Below are 18828 nucleotides of genomic sequence, written 5' to 3'. Positions count from 1 at the left end.
TCTGGCCCAGCCTCATTGGGCAAGCATAAGCAGTAATGGCCGGATGTGTTGGTGGTATAGTGGTGAGCATAGCTGCTTTCCAAGCAGTTGAGCTGGGTTCAATTCCCAACCACCTCACTGAGGTACTATTTTAATTTCAGTCACATTGTATCAGTTTATCAATGGAATGAGAGAATCCATGTCCTGCAGATCATTAAACACCCAGGGGAGGAATAAAGGGGCAGGACTATACTGTGAGCAGGTGGAGTCACCCTGGTATTACAATGTTTGTTTTTTTTTTCCCCTTACTTCCCTCTCCCTTTTAGACTCAGAGCATTTAAGGTTAGAAGGGACCACTGTGACCATCTAGTCTGACCTGCTGCATCTTGCGGGCCAAAAGAGCACACTCACCCACTCCTGTAATAGACCCGGGAGGGGAGGCAGCTCTGTGCTCTGCCCCTACTCCAGGCAGCGCATGGAGGCCCTCTGCCCCCCCCCCAATGGGTATGCAAAGATGTGCCAGCAGCACTAAGGTGGCTCCCTGCCCACTCTGCCTCCGTCCCTCTGTGCCACTCCCAGAAGTGTCTGGCATGTCCCAGCATCCCCTGAGGTGGGGGGAGTGTCTCTATGTGCTGCCTCTGCCCCGAGAACCAACTCCACAGCTCCCATTGGCCAGGAACTGCAGCCAATGGGAGCTCTGGGGGCCGTGCCTGCAGGCAGCGGCACATGGAGACTCACTGTCCCCGCTGACCTGGGAGCTGCTGTCACAAGATTGTGTGTACCGGTCACTTTGGGTGTTGCAGTGCCCGGGGTGAGCACCACCCCTCCTGCACCCCAACTCCCGAGCAGAAAGCCCACACCCCGCACCCCAATTTCCTCCCAGAGCTTTGCTTGTCTTCCTTCCACCCAGAACCCATCCTTCCTCTCCTGGGTTACAAGTAGCCACCCCTGGGAAGCCAAGAGGCAAGCACAGGATTATACCTCCCAGGAGCCAACCGCATCTCCCCAGACTTTGCAGAATGAAGGGTGATGCTCTACTAACCCCACTTAGCCACACTGAGGCGCTTAGCTTCTGCCCTGCCTTCCTCAGCTCGACTTTCCTCTTTTGCCCCATTCTTGCCTCACTTCCTCCTTTGGCAAGTCACACAAAGGAGGCCAGCAGGAAGAGCCGGCCTCCACCAGCTAACCTCCCAGGGCAGAGGAGACCAAGCCACAAGGCTCCAAATGTGACTGGTCCAGATCCTCTAGCTTCCCCCTGCTGATGCCAAGGCTTTTTCTCAGCTCATTTCACCACCCTCTGTCCTTCAGTGGTTGAGTTTATCACAGGTACGTGCCAGTGGCAGCAGTAGGAACTTTGCTAGACAGCCAGGGAAGCTGGGAAAAGTGAGCAATTTTATTTCTGGCTGGTTGTGAACCAGGGACCTTTTGCATGTTAGGCAAACATGATAACCACCACACTACAGAAACTGTGTCAGAAAGTTTTGCTCCTCCCTTCATAAGAGTATAAGAATGGCTATACTGGGTCAGACCAAAGGTCCATCCAGTCCAGTGTCCTGTCTGCCAACAGTGGCCAATGCCAGGTGCCCCAGAGGGCGTGAACCTAACAGGCAATGATCAAGTGATCTCTCTCCTGCCATCCATCTCCATCCTCTGACAAACAGAAGCAAGGGATACCATTTCTTACCCATCCTGGCTAATAGCCATTCATGGACTAAACCTCCATTAATTTATTTAGTTCTCTTTTTAACTCTCTTATAGTCCTAGCCTTCACAACCTCCTCAGGCAAGGAATTCAACATGTTGACTGTGCACTGTGTGAAGAAGAACTTCCTTTTATTTGTTTAAAACCTGCTGTGCATTAATTTCATTTGGTGGCCCCTAGTTCTTATATTATGGGAACAAGTAAATAATTTTTCCTTATTCACTTTCTCCTCATCGTTCATGATTTTATGTACCTTTATCATATCCCCCCTTAGTCTCCTCTTTTCAAAAATGAAAAGTCCTAGTCTCTTTAATCTCTCCTCATATGGGACCCATTCCAAACCCTAATCATTTTAGTTGCCCTTCTCTGAACATTTTCTAGTGCCAACATATCTTTTTTGAAATGAGGAGACCACATCTATATGCAGTATTCAAGACGTGGGTGTACCATGGATTTATATAAGGGCAAATATTCTCTGTCTTATTCTCTATCCCTTTTTAAATGATTCCTAACATCCTGTTTGCTTTTTTGACTGCTGCTGAACACTGCATGGTCGTCTTCAGAGAATTATCCACTACGACTCCAAGATATCTTTCCTGATGAATCATAACTAAATTAGCCCCCATCATATTGTATGTATAGTCGGGGTTATTTTTCTCAATGTGCATTACTTTACATTTATCCACATTACATCTCATTTTCCATTTTTTTGCTCAATCACTTAGTTTTGTGAGGTCTCTCTGAAATTCTTTCACAGTCTGCGTTGGTCTTAACTATCTTGAGCAGTTCAGTGTTATCTGCAAACTTTGCCACCTCACTGTTTACCCCTTTCTCCAGATCATTTATGACTAAGTTGAATAAGATTGGTCCTAGGATTCACCATTGGGGAACACCACTAGTTACCCCTTTCCATTCTGAACACACCGATGGGTGAACCTGGAGAAAGTGATGGCAGCCCTTCGATGAGTCAGCTGGCAGAGCAACGGACTGGAGCTGGAACTCAGGAAGTCATCCTTATGTTGTCCTTCTGATTCCAGCTTGAAGGAGAGCTTCTTTTTCTTCCCCTTGCTGAGAAAGAGCAGGAGAAGAAAGAAAGATCAGGTGAGCCAGCTCTTGCTTGGGAGCCACCCACTGAAAATGTAAAAACAAAAAAGTAAAGCCATAAAAGACTTCAAAGTCCACCAGGCCCAACCTCTCTTCTAATATGGCAGAAAAGCCACACATCTCCTGTCTAGGTAGGGACATCCTATTGCCCCACAAGAACTGGAAGGTCATGTTCAGCCTCAGCAGCACTCGTGGAGCAGGGGGAAATACATAGCTGCAGAAGTTCCCTGTAGCCAAAAGATAGGTCTTGAGCATCACAGCTTTGTAGGTAATTACAAGGTCCACTTACGCCACCGGCTGAGCCATTCCTCACAGGTCAGCAACTGCTTCTCCCAGTTTGCTTTCCTCACCATGTACCCAACTAAATGCTAGAAGGCCCAGCTCATCAACCTGCCCACTCTTGCAGCCCTCCTCTTCCACCCTGACTGATAGGGAGGAGTATTAAGCCTCCCTCCCTTAGGCCTTTCAGCATTCCTGGGGAACACCAACACCGCCCAAGTGACTTTGGGCCAGTTGGTCAACCAATAGGGCTGCCTCCTAGGCCAGGCTGCAGCCCAGCTTCAGGACTCAGAGGAAATGGAGCTCCCATCCCTACCTACAGGACTCCAAGCACGACCAGCCTTCTGGATTAAACATCCCCTCTTGTGCTCCAGTCACAACAGCTAGCAGGCAAAAGGCAGGCTTTCATATCATTTGAGAGAGCAAGACAGAGCCTTGGAAGACCCAGCAGGATTAGGTCCCACAGGAATTGTCCTCAGATCCTACTGAGACTTCAACTCAGATTGCAGGATTCAAAGTCCTGACGGCTGCTCTTACACCATGGGACCAATAGGGAACCCCCAGATCTCTGCTGAGTTCTGGTGTGGATGACCCTGCGGGTGCAGCCCTGCATTTGCTCACCAAGTTGCCATGTAACAGTTTGCTGCAACTCCCAGAGGCCTTTCTTAATCCAGACTGAGAGGCCAGTGGCCATGTGAGGAAGTTGCCCCTTCCGTCCTAGGCAGTACATGGCCCTTTCTAGGAAAGACCAAGTCCTGGAGGAAAAAAGACTGTTGTGAAATAACATCCTGAAGAGATGCATTTTTCAGTTGTTGGAGGAGTACCATATGGGGAAATGTTCCCTTTTCACCTGAGCAAGGACGTGAACCCTGGACCCTCAGATTAAAAGTCTGATGGGCTACCAGTTGAGCAAGCCAGGCTCAAAGGAAAAAAAAGGGCAAGTTTGGTGCAGAAGAGAAACTAGTCAAGAAAAAGAGGGCAGAAAATTTGTTATTCTTCCTTCTTTAGCAGCCCTAAGCCCATCTTACTTCTCCATGTGGTACCCAGAGACATTCTTCTTTTTTTAGTTAAATATCAGATCCAGGAGAAAACATAGTTATACAAAGCAAATTAAAATTGACCTGTCTCATGCAGTGCTACATTGACCTCTATTCAGACTGAGCCTAAGGGAGGGCCTTCCTTCCTGATGAAACATGCCCTCTTGTGTGAGTCACAACAACTAGCAGGCAAGAGACAGGCTACCATGTCATTGGAGAGAGCAAGAGGAAGCGTTGGAAATCCCAGAATAATTAGCTGGCAATGAAAGGTTCCCACAATTCTACAGGGGCTGGAACTTTGATTTCAGGATTCATAGCTCTGAAAACTAGCCCTTACACCATGGGACCAGCAGGAGACCTATCAAGAGAGTTTGACTTCTGGCATGAAAGACTCTGTGGGGACAATTTTTTCTGTTAGGGAATACCCAGTGGGAACATGCCTTTCTGGGCAGCCCTACATTTGCTCAAAAAATCAGCACACAGCACTTTGTTGCAGGCCCAGAGGCCTTTCTTCCTCCAGACTGCAATGCCAGTGGACAGGTGAGGAAGTAGCACCTTCAGTGCCAAGCAGTAAAGGGCCCCTCCTAGGAAAGGACAAGTTCTGAAAAGAAAAAACTGAAGTCAAAGAGAGTCCTCAAGAGATGCCTTCTGAAAATCTTGGGGAATTGTCCTTCTCCCTAACCAAGGACTTGAACCCTGGATCCTCAGACTAAAATTGAGCTGCTTTACCAACTGAGCAAATTTCATGAAGAACAAAAGCAATTCAGAAAATGAGGGCAGGAAACAATATAGAAAACCTGATGCTTTCGCTCTTTTAGCAGTCCTAGCCCCAGCCTGCTTCTCCATCCGGCGCCCTGAGTTCCCTTATTCTTTTTTTAGTTAAATAGCAAATCCAGGAGAAAACACAGTTATACAAAGCAAAACGAAATCACGAACAGAAATGTCACTGGAAATACAAAAATTAAAAAGGAAAATGCAATTCCCATCACTTTATCATGTCTGGGCCTTTCCTGTATCAAGAGCACTTGCTAAGGGCCCTGTGTGCTTACGAGAAACCTGGAGAAACTCATACAACAGCCTGTACATGAAACTCAACTGCTCCCAGGTGCTGCAGTAAAACACTTTCCCTGCTATGACATTGCACTCCATATGTCTTCATTAAAATATGCTAATGAGTGTGAATATAATGTAACTGAAATATGCTTTATGCATGTAAGGTAGCATTACAAAATTTATAATCTACTGTGTGTGTTCATCATATTTGTGTGAAACGATCATTCTTGTATCTGAAACTAGAAATATGAAATATAACTCTGAGGTCGTGTTCTAAAGATGAAAAGTGTGGGCCATTAATAGTAGTTTAGACTCTTGATGTCTCCCATTAACCAGGACAACTGATTGTAGATGGCTCTGTCCTGCACCATCTGTGAATCAGGCCAGGAAGAATGAAGGCTTGAGGTCTCACAGGACATGTGAGCATGTCACCTGGTACAGGAATCCATCTTAAACCTGGGGCTCTTCCCCAGGAGAGACATAAAAGATTCCTGCCTTGTACCAAAGTTATATAAGGGGATAGAATGGAAGAAAGGTGGCTGCAGTCATAAGAAATCCCCTAGCTACCACCTGAGCTGGAACAAGGATTACGCCAGGTGAAAAGATTGGGCCCAGACTAGAAATAAGCCCAGTCTGCAAAAGAAGCTTATTGGAAGATCTCTGAGGGTGAGATTTTATCAGTATTGAGTTTCATATTGTATTAGGTTTAGACTTGCATGTTTTTGATATATTTTGCTCTATGGAGAATACAAACTCCATAGAGAAGGAAAAGTTAATGCCTTAGAAGATTCTATGTGTGTGTGTGTGTGTGTGTGTGTTAGATGGGTGCGAAGGTGTCTAGAAAACACTCTTCTGTAGTCTCTTTTCTCTGATTTCCTTTAGAAAAATTGAACCAGGGAGCGAAGACCATTGTTTTTTGAGAGGCTTGAACTCAAAGCCTTCAGATTATGAGACTGAGACACTACCAGCTGTGCTAAGAAGGCTTAGAAAAGAGTTAGACTCAAAGCATATAGAATCTACAGCCGTGACCGAGTCAGGGGGGCACTGGAAGAAGCAGGGGGATATGGTGCCCAGACACCTTTCCTGGCAGCTAATAGATCAAATTTCCCTGACAGTGAACAATCTACTGGAATTCATGGCAGCAGAGGGTGGATATTTCCAAGCTGAGCACCCACTTCCACATTTCAGAACTTATTCCCCTTTTCCTAGTAGGGTACTTTCCATGTGAATTGGGCAAAACAAGTTGGGGAAGCTACAGGGGTAATACAAACCAATATTCAAGGTAAGGCATGAACTCATAACCCCAGCAGTAGCCCCTTTTGCACTAACCAGTAGCACCACTGCAGTTGCTTTTTAGGCAAAGCTGGGAAACAGACAATTATCCGTCTCTGTGGTTCACACCTTTGCCTGGTAATTGAAAGGCTGCTGTTTCATACCTAACTAAAGATGCAACTTTTCAGTCATGAGACTCCAGGATATTTTAACAGGAAGAAAATCTCCTCATTTCTGGTTTAGCCCCATTTGACCCCTTCTGCCTGTCTTCTCCCCCACACCACCTCTTTCCTTCCCCATTGGGGCCATACAGAGAGGAGCCCCAGTCACTGAGAAGTTCCCTTTTCTCCCTCACACAGGGCTTTAACGCCCCTTATCTCACTCAGGCTCACAACCACCCAGAGTTCAAGAACTGTCCCTGTTCCCATTGGACAGATGAGAGGAGCCTGAGGTACAGAGAAGGGAAATGACTTACCCAAGGGCCTACAAAGCAAAGCGGTGGCAGAGCCAGAAAGAAAAGCCATCAGTTCCGATTCCTGTTCTAATGGACAACAAACCCCCCAGAGGCAGGGATAGAGCCCAGGAATCGAGATGGTGGGGAAATATCATTCAAACTGTTTCTGTCAGAAAATCCCATTCAGACTAAACCAGTTTGTTTCTCGAAATCATTACAAGTGGGATAAAAGTTCTTTGCTAAAATATTTTGTTGCAAAACAAAAGCATCTCATCTCTGTCACACTGTGTTAAATTATCTTGTCACACACAAAGAGGAGTCACTTAGATCTCAAACATTGAATAAGATGCTTCAGTCTGAGCTAAGTCGTTGCTGCTCTTAATAGTTTCAAAATAAAAACATACAAATCAAACAGACTATTTCAGCTATTCTATTATGTGTTAATCTGCTCTGAGTAAACGTAATAGGACACCTCATATTTTTGCCCTAAACCTAGTGACACTCTCAAATGGATCCCCATCCTCCAACCACTGTGAGGTAGGTAGGAGCAGATCATTATTATCTCTACTTGAAAGAGGGAGAAGCTAAGGCTGAGAAAGGAGAATTGACATCTCTTATGTCACACAGCCAGTCAGTGGCAGAGTTGGGAATAGGACCCAATAACCCTGATTTTCAAACTAACCATCGGAACTTGAATTTCAGACATTGAATGACCTGAATAAAGTGTTCTCAGATGAGCTCCAGATAGACAACAGTGACAGTAATTATTCAGCAATATTTGAGGAGAACTGTAATGTTAGAGAGAATCATGAACTGCTCAGAGACAATTAATGCAGAGAAGCAGAAAAATTTGTGAAACATAGAACTGGTTCTGACTTATTTCCTTGATCTTAAAAGAGAACAACAAGGACCTGAGTCTCCTCCCTGTCAATAACCCCCTGCTCAGCCAATCAGGGAAGAACCTTAGGAGGGGAGCCTGAGGGTTCTCACCAGATAGCACAAAGGATGGGCCAGGTCACCAGTGGGAATCACTGTCCGAGCACTATTTCAGCCCTACAGTTTTGGATGGACCGCCCACAGTGGGAGCTGCAGAGCACTCCCCCGCAACACACACACACACACACACCCTGGTGTTGGGAGGGGAACAGGAGAAAGGACAAAAGAAGTAAGAGACGAAGAGAAAGGAGGGAGGGATGGATGGATGGAGGGAAAGGTGAAACAAAAAGGACAAACCCTAATGTCTCCAGTGATTCTAAGGCACAAAATCCCAAGTGTGGAATAAAATTCTGCCTCCTTAAGCTTGTGTTTTCATGTCTATAATTCAACTCTCACCAGATGGATCAGACTGAACAGGTTTCAGACCTCCAGGAGGCTCTTGCCTTCTAAAGAGGGACGGCTGTTTTCTAGTAAAATCACTACAAGGGAAGGAGAAAACTCGAAAGAGGTTCCTCCTGGTGCTCACATCCGTGAACCCGAATAATCTGTCAGTCCTCAAGGAGAGACCTGGAGGAGATTTGCTGAAGCAAAGCCACAAGGGTCTCTGAGATTTCCCTGGCCCCTCGGCCCTGTCCAGCCTGGATGATGTCAGTATCTCTCTGTGAGGTCACCACCTCCCCACCCCCTTTGACCAATAGTCTGAGGTGCTGGAAAAGGCCTTTGTGATGTCACTGCCACACCCCTCCCTTGCTGTGCTAATGTCCTGCCCCTGGCCAGAGACTTTCGAGGTTTGAGCTACTCCCTGTGGATCACCCCACTCAAGGAGCGTTCATTCTAGGAAGTAAGCTGGCTAGACAGGAAAATATCAGATGCTGCTGCCAATGCTACACTCAGTTCTTCAGAAATTAGTCGACTTTCTGGCCAGAAGAGATCATTAGAGCTTCTAATCTGAACCCCTGCATATCACAGGCCTCCTGTATGACACAAGAGCTACCTTGTGGGCAAACACATTCCAGAAAGGCATCTAGTCTTCATTAAATGACATCAGGAGATGGCAAATCCACCACTTTCCTTGGTAGCCTGTTCCTGTGGTGAATCATCCTCGCTGTTGAATATTTGTGCCTCAGTTGTAATATGAATTTGTCTCTTTTTACCTTCCAGCCATTGGGTATTGTTATGCCTTTCTCTGCTCAATTAAAAAGCCCTCTAACACCCAATATTTTCTCTCCATTAAGGCCCTTCAACACTACAGTGAGGTCACCTTTCAATCTTCTTTTGATAAGCTAAACAGACTGAGCTCTTTCAATAGCTCACTAGAAGGCATTTTTCTCCAGCCCTCAGAACATTTGGTGGCTCTTTGCTGCCCCAGCTCCAATTTCACCTCATCGTTTTCAACCGAGGACACCAAAACTGGAGGCAGCATTCCAATGTCAGTCTCACTGATACCATGTCACCTCCTGTGACATTAATGACTTAATCTGTAACTGTATAGATCACCATTGCGACCACTGTTCTATATTTGCCGCCAATATTGTAGAAAAGTTGCCATGTAAGGGGTCTGTGAAGAGGTTCTGATTGGCTGATTATAATGATGCTATCTCTAGATGTGTATCATTTTTGTAGTCGACGTTATGAATATTGGTTCTATGCTGTCCATATTTCAAACTCGTGCTCTGCTTCTGTTGATCACTCTAGACAAGTTGGTGTCAGTTCTGCCTAGCCTGCTTGATGGCCCACTAAGGACCATCAGCTATACAATCGACCCATTGAGAGAAAGCAGGTACACCTTGTGACTCATCAAGGTATGCAGGGACCTGCCTGTGGACAGAACTCAAAGGTTTTTCTATGCCACGTGCTGGACAGAGTGTCCTTGGGACAAAGAAAGCAAAGACCACGTGGCAAGAGACTATAAAAGGCTGATGCCTCATCTCCATCTTGTCTTCAGTCCTGATTCATACCTCTGGAGGGACTTTGCTACAAACAAGCTTCAGCTCTGTACAAAGGACTGAATGCCCCATCCCAGCTGTGGATGGACTCCAAAGACTTGATTTGAACCTGCAGTTTATTCCATCGCTGCTACAGACCTGAACCAAGAGCTTTGCCATTACTTCATGTGAAGGATTAAAAATCTATTTGCTGTTTATGTAGCAACCTGGTGCATGGATTGTGCCAGCTCTTTTCCAGACTCAAAGTCCAGAGTATGGTCAAGGATCAGAGGCCTAGCAAATAGTGATAAGCTAAGAGAAAGCTGGGGTAAACAGAAAGCCTTGCTTGCTAAGATAGGCCTGGTCAGCAAATTGCCAGGTTTTGGAGCTAAGAACTAAAGAATTGTGTCTTATTCAGAGTTGCAGATTGAACAAAGAATCCCTGTTCCTATTGTGTTTGTTTCTTCTGTAGGGAGACGTTCTTCCCACAGATCCAATCTTGAGTTTATGAAAAGTTGGCAGATGTCAGTATAAGGTATGTCATTCTTCCACGTCCCTTCCCACGGACCAATGCCTGCCTTTAGACTCACAGAAAAATTGTATTGCCATATACTTTCATTGTTTCTTTGCTTTAACCCCTAGGAATGTACCTCTTGGACAATCAAAGGAGTTGCTCCATTCCTATGGACCCCAGAACAGAATTCAACATAGATATTTTATACTAACAACATTTTATCAAAGTATTAATGAAATGTTAACTTGCTAACTTGAGACATTATATAATCTGTTAACTATTGGCTAATGTGCTTATCTTGTCTTGCTGCAAAACCTATCCCGGGGTGTGGAACTGCCTACCCCGTCACTTTCCCCCACTTGTGGAAAATTTATATATTCTATTGCAATTAATTAATTAACAATGTCTCTGAGCCTAATAAGCAAGGTGACACTCCGCCAGTGCTGTGTGTAATAAACTCCTATTTTTGACCTCTACATGGTGTAGATTTGTGTCTTTCTCGGACACCTGCTGAATAAAGAAAAGATTCAGGATCCAGCCTGGCTGAATGTGTGTCCTCTCCTCACAGCTTGGTGATCTTTTGAGGAAATGGAGAAGACTGCCTTTGCCTAGCTGTACATTGCTTGCAAAAGAAACAGGTCTTTTTGGTGACAAGTGTTGAAAGGAGGCACTAGACAAATGTGGAGACAGGAAAAATGTCCCCCAACTGAACTGGCATCTGTGGATGCTGAAGTCACAACACAGAACACTAAACACTATTTGAGAACGGCTGGTGTCAGAAGAGTCTCTAACAAGGCCTTTTCTCCCCAGCAGGGGCCTCTCTGTGCACAGAACTCCTGGTAGCTTGATGGCTGCAGGCAGTGGAGAAGTCTATTTTGGCATCTCTTTGCCTGTTTTGTGGTCAGCATCTGCAGTGGCTGTTAAAAGGTCTCTAGATAGCGATCTTTGGGAAGAGCTCGCTGAAGAGCCTTCCTACTAACCAGGAGAGCCTGGCTTGGCGTGCCAGTTCTTCCTTGCTGAACCTAGTGTGTCTGTTGGCTCCTTTTTTGTATCTCTTTTCAGAAAAAGAAAAGACCTGTCAGCAGAATCCTTCTAAGTGCTTGTTCAAGACAGATAGAGCCTTCCTTCCAGCTAAGTCTTGGTGTAATAGGGGATGTGGTGCCTCTTCCTGGCCATCCTGGTAATTAGTTCTGGTTCACCGGTGCACCTTCATCTAGTGGCATCTGGCTGCATCTGTTTTATCATTAGGACCCATGTCGCTCTCAGGACTTCAGTGTCCTCTTATGGACACAGCCCTCTGGCTGTGCCTCACTCGGTTCTCTCCCCCCTTCCCGGGGGCAGCTGTTCTCTACCCGGACACTTGCCTCAGTGGTCGGCTGCAGTCCAGGGTGTAGCCACCTGTGTCAGTGGCTACGGAGGCAAAAGTGGTGAACCCTCAACCCTGCATCTGTTTCCCTGGACCACTTCCCCACAGCCCCAGCATCTTCCTCTGCCTTTGAATTAGGGCTTCAGTCTGGCAGCACTCAACCAGAAGGTCACTCATGCTCCCCTTACCCACCCAGCACTACTCTGATCATGGTGCTCACCCTTCCCCTTCCTCTTCCCCTTCCCCTTCCCCAGCCAAACCTCCCTCCTCAAACTCCAAGCAGTGACTAACTCTTGCTGTGCTGAGCAGTCCTTTATTTATGGGCTGCCCCAGCAAGCGATCTCCTGATTGGCTCTCCCAATAAGCCCTTTCCTGATAGGCCGGGTTCTGTGCAGCCTCTGCAAGGCTGCCTTAATCTTTCTCCTGCTTGGTTGGGGGCAGACACCTTCCCACACTTGGAAAATGGCAAATGAGAAGTTTAGAGCTGGTGGAAAGGTTACCATGACTGAGAACTGAGCTGATGTTGCTGCGGTCGAAACACAGATCACTAACCATTATATGATCACAGTGGCTGGTGGGAGAAGCACATGTTAGAAGCCCTCTGTCATCTCAGCTGTTGCTTTCTGTGCACGGAGAGCCAGACACCTCAAGGTCTGCAGGTCCTGAGGGAAATGTGGAACATTTGTCCTTTAGAATTTGCAGGTGTTGTCCTGGACCATCAAATGGAACAGTTGCAAACAGTTCCTTGAGGCAGGTACCATGGCTTAGCTGGCTAAAGCACCTGCCTAGTAGACAGGAGATCCTGGATTTAATTCCCAGTGGTGCTTTGGTATACGGCTTTTGTCTCCTCTGCTCACATTTTCCTGTGTCTTCCTAGGAAACAGAAGAGACCTCCCTTGGTATCCAAGTCATTGCTTCCTAAGGAAAAGGGTTCTTTGGAGGGAAGCATTGGAAAGGATCAAATCACAAGCCTGGAGCTGATGAAAAGGCTGTTGTGACTGGCATTAGCATGGTGGTTGCTTTGACTGCAATAGCTGCAACACGAGAGCCTGCGCCACATGTCCTTGTGATTCACTGGGGATGTCCACACGCAGATGTCATGTCGTCTTCCTTTTGATAGTCACTGATGAAAAATGGAGCAGTTGGGAGAAAAGTCCCAGAGAGTGGCATCGTGGCTAAGCTGGCTGACTCACCTGCCAGGTAAAGTGGAGTTAGGGATGCAGCACCCAGTGGTGCTTTGCCAAATGTGTCTGCTCTTCCCATCTTTTGGTCAGTCTTCTGAGGAAACAGAGAAGACTGCCTCTGCCTTGCAATGCAAATGCTTCCAAAAGAAACCAGTCGTTTTTTCTGACAAGCGTTGGAAGGAGGCACCTAAGAAATGTGGAGACAAGGAAAAGGTCATCGTAACGCAACTTGCATCCATGGCTCTTGGGGCCACAACGCAGAGCACTAAGCACTGTATGACCACAGCAAAATCTAAACTTTACACCTTATTACACTAGGCAGTAGTTAGGTCAAGTATTTTTCTCACCCCACTGGATGTTACCCTCCTTAATACATAGAATTCCCCCCTTCATTTTCTCAGGATTCCTGCTGCTTCCAACATAGGTGGGGGAGGAGAAAGGCAAAAACATGATGCCACAGTCTCCTATTTTATATCCTTTGTTCAAGTGTCTAGAAGACACTTGCCCAGACGTGTCCGGGTGGACTCTGCTGAGTCACTAGGTTGGGGAATCCTCCTGGTGTGGTCTTGTGCAACTGACTCATAGACTTGAGCAGTCCCCAGAGAGTTGTGTTTGGGCATCTGTCATTGAATTGGAAATCCCTTAATTACAATTCCTCTGCTGATTCATGGTTGTTGAACTCCCTCCTTGGCAGGGGTCACTAGCAAAATTATAGCATATTTCAGTAACAACCATACAGCAAAATGCACAACTTCATACACCCTCATGCTATACATATTTGGATAGAATAACCAATTTCAGCAGATCATGACTTTTCATGTGATAACTGACATGGATTTGTTTGTATGAGATATCACAGTCATATATGAATGATGAATATGTGAGCTACAGGGGACTATTTTGAGGTACATCATGTCACAAAAGCCTCCAGAGACTGGTCTTTGGGAAGAGCTGGCTGAAGAGCCTTCTGAGTAACTGAGAGATCCTGGCTTGGCCGTCCAGTTTGTGCTTGTGAATTAAACTTGTCCGCTGGGCTCCCTTTTTTTGTCTCTTTCACATAAACAGAGCAGAAGTTCTTGGCCAATCCTTGACAGTGCTTGTTCAAGACACAGAGAGCCTCTGTGCTGGAGCAGGGGTAAGGGTGCAGAGGTGGTCGGAGAGGGGTGCTTACCTCAGGCAGTACAGCTCCCAAAGTGACCGGCACAGGATTCTGCCTCCGAGCAGCCAACCACACCTCCCCATGATTTGCAGAATGAATGATGGTTCTCTACTAACCCCACTTAGCCACAATGATGTGCTTAGTTTCTGCCCTGCCTTTCTCAGCTTGACTTTCCTCTTTTGCCCCATTCCTGCCTCACTTCCTCCTTTGACAAGTCATGCAAAGGAGGCCAGCAGGAGGAGCCGGCGTCCACCAGCCAATCTCCAAGGGCAGAGGAGGCCAAGCCACAAGCCTCTGAAAGGTAACATGCCTAACTCCTCTAGGTTCTCCAGCCTGACACCAAGATGCTTTCTCCACTGCTGTCAGCACCTTCTGTCATGCAGAGGTTGGAGTTATCCCAGGGACAGGCCAATAGGAGAAGGAGGAGCACCTTCCTGAACAGCAAGGGGATCTGGGAAAGGGAAACCAGCATGTTTCTGAACCAGGGACCTTTTGCATGTTAGGCAAATGTGAAAACCACTACACTACAGAAACTCCATCTGCTTGGTTATTGCTCACCCTTCCACAGACCGATGGACAAACCTAGAGAAAGTGGTGGCAGCCCTTCGATAGGTCAGCTGGCAGAGCAGAGGACTGGGGCTGGCACTCAGGAAGTCATCCTTACCTCGCCTCCGTGTGACTGGAGATTGAGGGAGAGCTTCTTCTTCTTCTCCTTGCTGACAAAGAGCAAGAGAAGAATGAAAGATCAGGTGGGCCAACTCGGTGCAGAAGCCCATGCTGTCTTTTCCTGCTGCATAGCCTGAAATGAGGGACTTGTGGCAGTTAAAGGCAATGCTGCACTTTCCGAGAATATACCACCTGGGCACAAAGAGGAATAGAAGAGACTGTTAGTCTAGCACGCTCCCAACCGAACTACTTCAGCAGCTGCTAGGTTTCTTTTTGGTCTATCACTTTTCTGTCTGGGAAGTTTTTGTCAGCTGTGGAACACAAAAAGGATGTCATTGCGAGCAACCCATGAAGAAAAGATTCACTTTTGCCTTCCTTGCTCAGCTTTACTTGCTTCCTCACCCTTTTCCTGCCTTAGTTCCTGTGTTACCTGAAGGCGACGGGGGCCCAGCAGTACGAGGAGGAAGTTGGGCAGGTAGACCCTGGTGGAAAAAGTCCTGCCACCACTTGCCACCCCACTTTCTTCTCCCAGCTTCACATATTGGCCACCAGGGACTTGGTGCCCAGCAGCGCAACGGAAGGCAGCAGACAGACCCACCCTCTCCTTGAAGCTCCAGCTCATTAAACCACATCTTCAGTCGCTGATGGCCAATGAGAGAGCAACATCACTTGCTATTTTAGCACTTGAAAATGCCATTGGCCAATCTTTGGATCTCTTTAATGCTGCGCTTCAGTTCATGGGGGAAATGTGAGAGAAGCGACCTTTCAGTTAAAGGCCTGGGGTTAACATCCTAACGCTGTCTCCCACTGTAACACTACTTAATACTGGCCAGCCATGTGCTGGTGACAGTTCCATTTCTAGATGTTAGTACGTTTCAGTTACCGTTAAAATTAAAACATTTCTATATGTTTAAAGAAAATGCATTTCTTTTGTTTGCTTATATATTGCATTAATAAATACAGGTTTACAGAACCTAGCCCGCAAATTTATCATCTTATATGACAGAGAAAATCATGCATCGAAATTGTGCATTGAAATCATGAACTGAGCTACAAATGCCATGAAAAATAAGATATTCAAAATTTTAACATGGGGAGGCACCAAAAACACATCTTGCTTGGGGTACCACTTGGTCTAGGGGAGGTCCTGTCAGAGAGAACAGGAGTTAGTCTCAGATGTCTATTTTCAGGCTGTAATCTGTGGGCACCCTGCTCTGCGGGAGGGATCGTGGTAACCCAGACTTAGGGCTGGAACAGGCCCCTGATTGAGGGGGTGGCTGCATGGTTTACAGCGCTCTGATGTCTCAGAAAATGTGTCTCTCCCAAAGCCTAAGATCTGCGTCCCCAGAAGGCTCCTGTGCTGCCTCCGCTCCTTTCACCTTCTACAGCAAGGAGCAGCAGCAAGGGGCAGGGATGAGCCATAGGGCACTAGGTGGGGGGCAGAGGCTTCAGGAGCCCAGAGTGTTTGCCTGTCTGGGCATTTTGGCTGAGACCTCAGGGACACACTATGAGGCAGAATCCCAGGCATCTGTATGAAAGGAGCATAAGGACGTAAGAGCAGCCAGACTGGGTCAGACTGGGTCCATCTCGCCCAGTGTCCTGTGTTCCCATAGCGGCCAAAGCCGGTTGCCCCAGAGGGAATGAACAAAACAGGTAATCATCAAGTGATCTATCCCGTTTCACCCGCTCCCAGCAAACAGAGATTAGAGACACCTTCCCTGCACATCCAGGCTCAGAGCATGTCCTCCATGAATTGATTTAGCTCTTTTTTTGAGCCCTGTTATAGTCTTGACCTTCACAACATCCTCTGGCAAGGAGTTCCACACATTGACTATGCACTGTGTGAAAAAATACTTCTTTTTGTTTGTTTTAAATGTGCTGCCATTAATTTCACTTGGTGACCCCCAGTTCTTGTGTTATGAGAAGGAATAAGTAACTCTTCCTTATTTACTTTCTCCACACCAGTCATGATTTTATAGACATCTATCATATTTTCCCTTGGTCATCTTTTCTCCAAGCTGAAAAGTCCCAGGCTTATTATTCTCTCTTCATATGGCAGACACTCCACACCCCTTTTCTGAACCTTTTCCAATTCCAATACATCTTTTCTGAGATGGGGTGACCATATCTGCATGCAGCATTCAAGATGTGGGTGTACCATGGATTTATATAGCGGCAATAAGATTTTCTCTCTTATTTTCTATCCCTTTCCTAATGATTCCCAACATTCTGTTCCCTTTTTGCCGGCCGCTGCACACTGAGTGGATGTTTGCAGAGAACTATCCACAGTGACTCCAAGATCTCTCACTTGAGTGCCAACAGCTATTTGACATCCCATCGTTTTATATGTAGAGTTGAGATTGTGTTTGCCAATGTGCATCACTTTGCATTTATCAGCATTGAATTTCATCTGCCATTTTGTTGCCCTTTCACCTAGTTTTGTGAAATCTCTTTTTAGCTCCTCACAGGCTTCTTTGGACTTAACTGTCCTCTGTAGTTTTGGATCATCTGCAAATTTTGTCACCTCTCTGTTTAGCAGATCGTTTATCAATATGTTGACTAGTCCTCGTCCCAGTATAGACACCACTAGGTACGAGTTTGCATCCTGAAAACTGACCATTTATTCCTACCCTTTGTTTCCCAGCTTTTAAGCAGTTATTGATCCATGTGAGGACCTTTCAGAGGTGAAAGTAAGCTGGTACGTTCTGGTATGGGGTACTGGCAAGAGCGGGTACGCTGTGCCAGGCCGGTCTGGCTTTCCCAGTCTGGTGATTTAAAGGGCCCAGGGCTCCCTGCAGTGGCCGGAGCCCCAGGCCCTTTAAATCGCCTCCTGAGCCCCACTGCCAGAGCCCTGGGACCTTTAAGTCACCTCCCAAGCCCTTCTGCTGGAGCCCCCGGGAGCAAATCACTGCCAGGGATGCTGCTCTTCCTGCACTACGAACACAGAGCAGGGGCGGTGGGAGCTTCCTTACAGTGGGGAGGGGGCACCGTTGTCGGAACTGTGGAGCTCTCATGACACCCCTTCCCCAAGGAACCACACTCACACCATCCCTCCCCCTGAGGCCACACCCACAGAACACCTCTTCCTCCCAAGACTCCACCCTTCCCCCCCTCCATCACTTGTCCTAACAGCCGGTAAAGAGTGGTGGGGCCATGACCCCCTAACCCCCCTGTTCCAGCACACCTGACACAGAGCTAAGCAGGCCGCAGCATGCATGTGTGACAGAGGCAGCTGTGCTGAGCTGAGCCAGTGAGGGAAGCAGGGGCTGATGTTGGGGCTGTCCCCTTCCCCCTGCCTCAGGATTGGTTGCTTGCAGCAGCTGTCTTAACTTAGAGACAGTGTGCCCACACACTCACTCACTCTTCCCCCCCCCAAACACATTGCAGTTGAAAAGCAGCTGGCAATCTAGTAGGATTCCCATGGAACAATGGGATGGAGAAACCTGCATCATGTGATGCTGTACTGGCCCGAGAGGCATTGCAAACCCTTCCCAAAGCACCTGCAGCCAGTTGCACAGCTACCGACAGTGCACTGCTCTCTGTGGCCATCCTAGAGTCTAGCATGGATGTGCTCTGGTAAGACAAGAAGCATAGTGTGGACATGCAACAGGTGTTTAATTCAAACACTTTAAAGCCACATTACCCAGTAGTGTAGATATAGCTTGGGAGCGAGACAAGACCCAGCTCTGTTGAAACTAAATGACCACAACTTCCTCTGTAGTTAACAGGATTTGAAGCTGCGTGGGGAAGATCCCAATGGATTCCTAGACCATTGCCTTAACCACTCGGCCACAACTACTTGCTTGAAATGCGTTTCTCACTACACTCCAGTTCTGTTCTCATGAGTGATCAATTCCAATTGTTCCCTCAGACCATTTTCCACAACACACTCAAAGCTGTGCCATTGTGTAAGTGTGTCCATGGCTGAACTGCAAAAATTCCTGCTCATTTCCCTTCTAGCTGGAGCATGAAGAGAGTGTGTTTGTGGTCAATGACGTTCCTGTACATTGTTGTCCATTTCCTGCCTTGATCATTCAGACAGTTCCTTTACCATCCTATCCCCCGCACATCAGGGATTGCAATAGCAGGGGGCAGGTTTTCTCTGGGGCACTGAGATTTGTCAGGGGGTTGGTGGCTCCTTTCTCTCCTCATCCTGGAGTAAACTCGGCTTTTTATTTCATCCTTGATGTTTCAAGGCA

The 18828-nt window shown here is 46.9% G+C and overlaps 1 non-coding gene across 1 annotated transcript; it reads right to left on the bottom strand.

Moving 5' to 3' along the window:
- Positions 1-18345: 18345 nt before the first annotated feature.
- TRNAP-AGG (transfer RNA proline (anticodon AGG)) lies at positions 18346-18428 on the bottom strand. Its single transcript has one exon. It is a non-coding gene; the product is annotated as a tRNA-Pro (tRNA).
- Between the last annotated feature and the right edge of the window lie 400 nt (positions 18429-18828).

This window comes from Gopherus flavomarginatus, chromosome 8 (genome assembly GCF_025201925.1).
Source record: "Gopherus flavomarginatus isolate rGopFla2 chromosome 8, rGopFla2.mat.asm, whole genome shotgun sequence".
Lineage (NCBI taxonomy): Eukaryota > Metazoa > Chordata > Testudines > Testudinidae > Gopherus > Gopherus flavomarginatus.
Note: the sequence above shows the minus strand (reverse complement) of the source record. Positions and strands in the feature narration are given on the sequence as shown.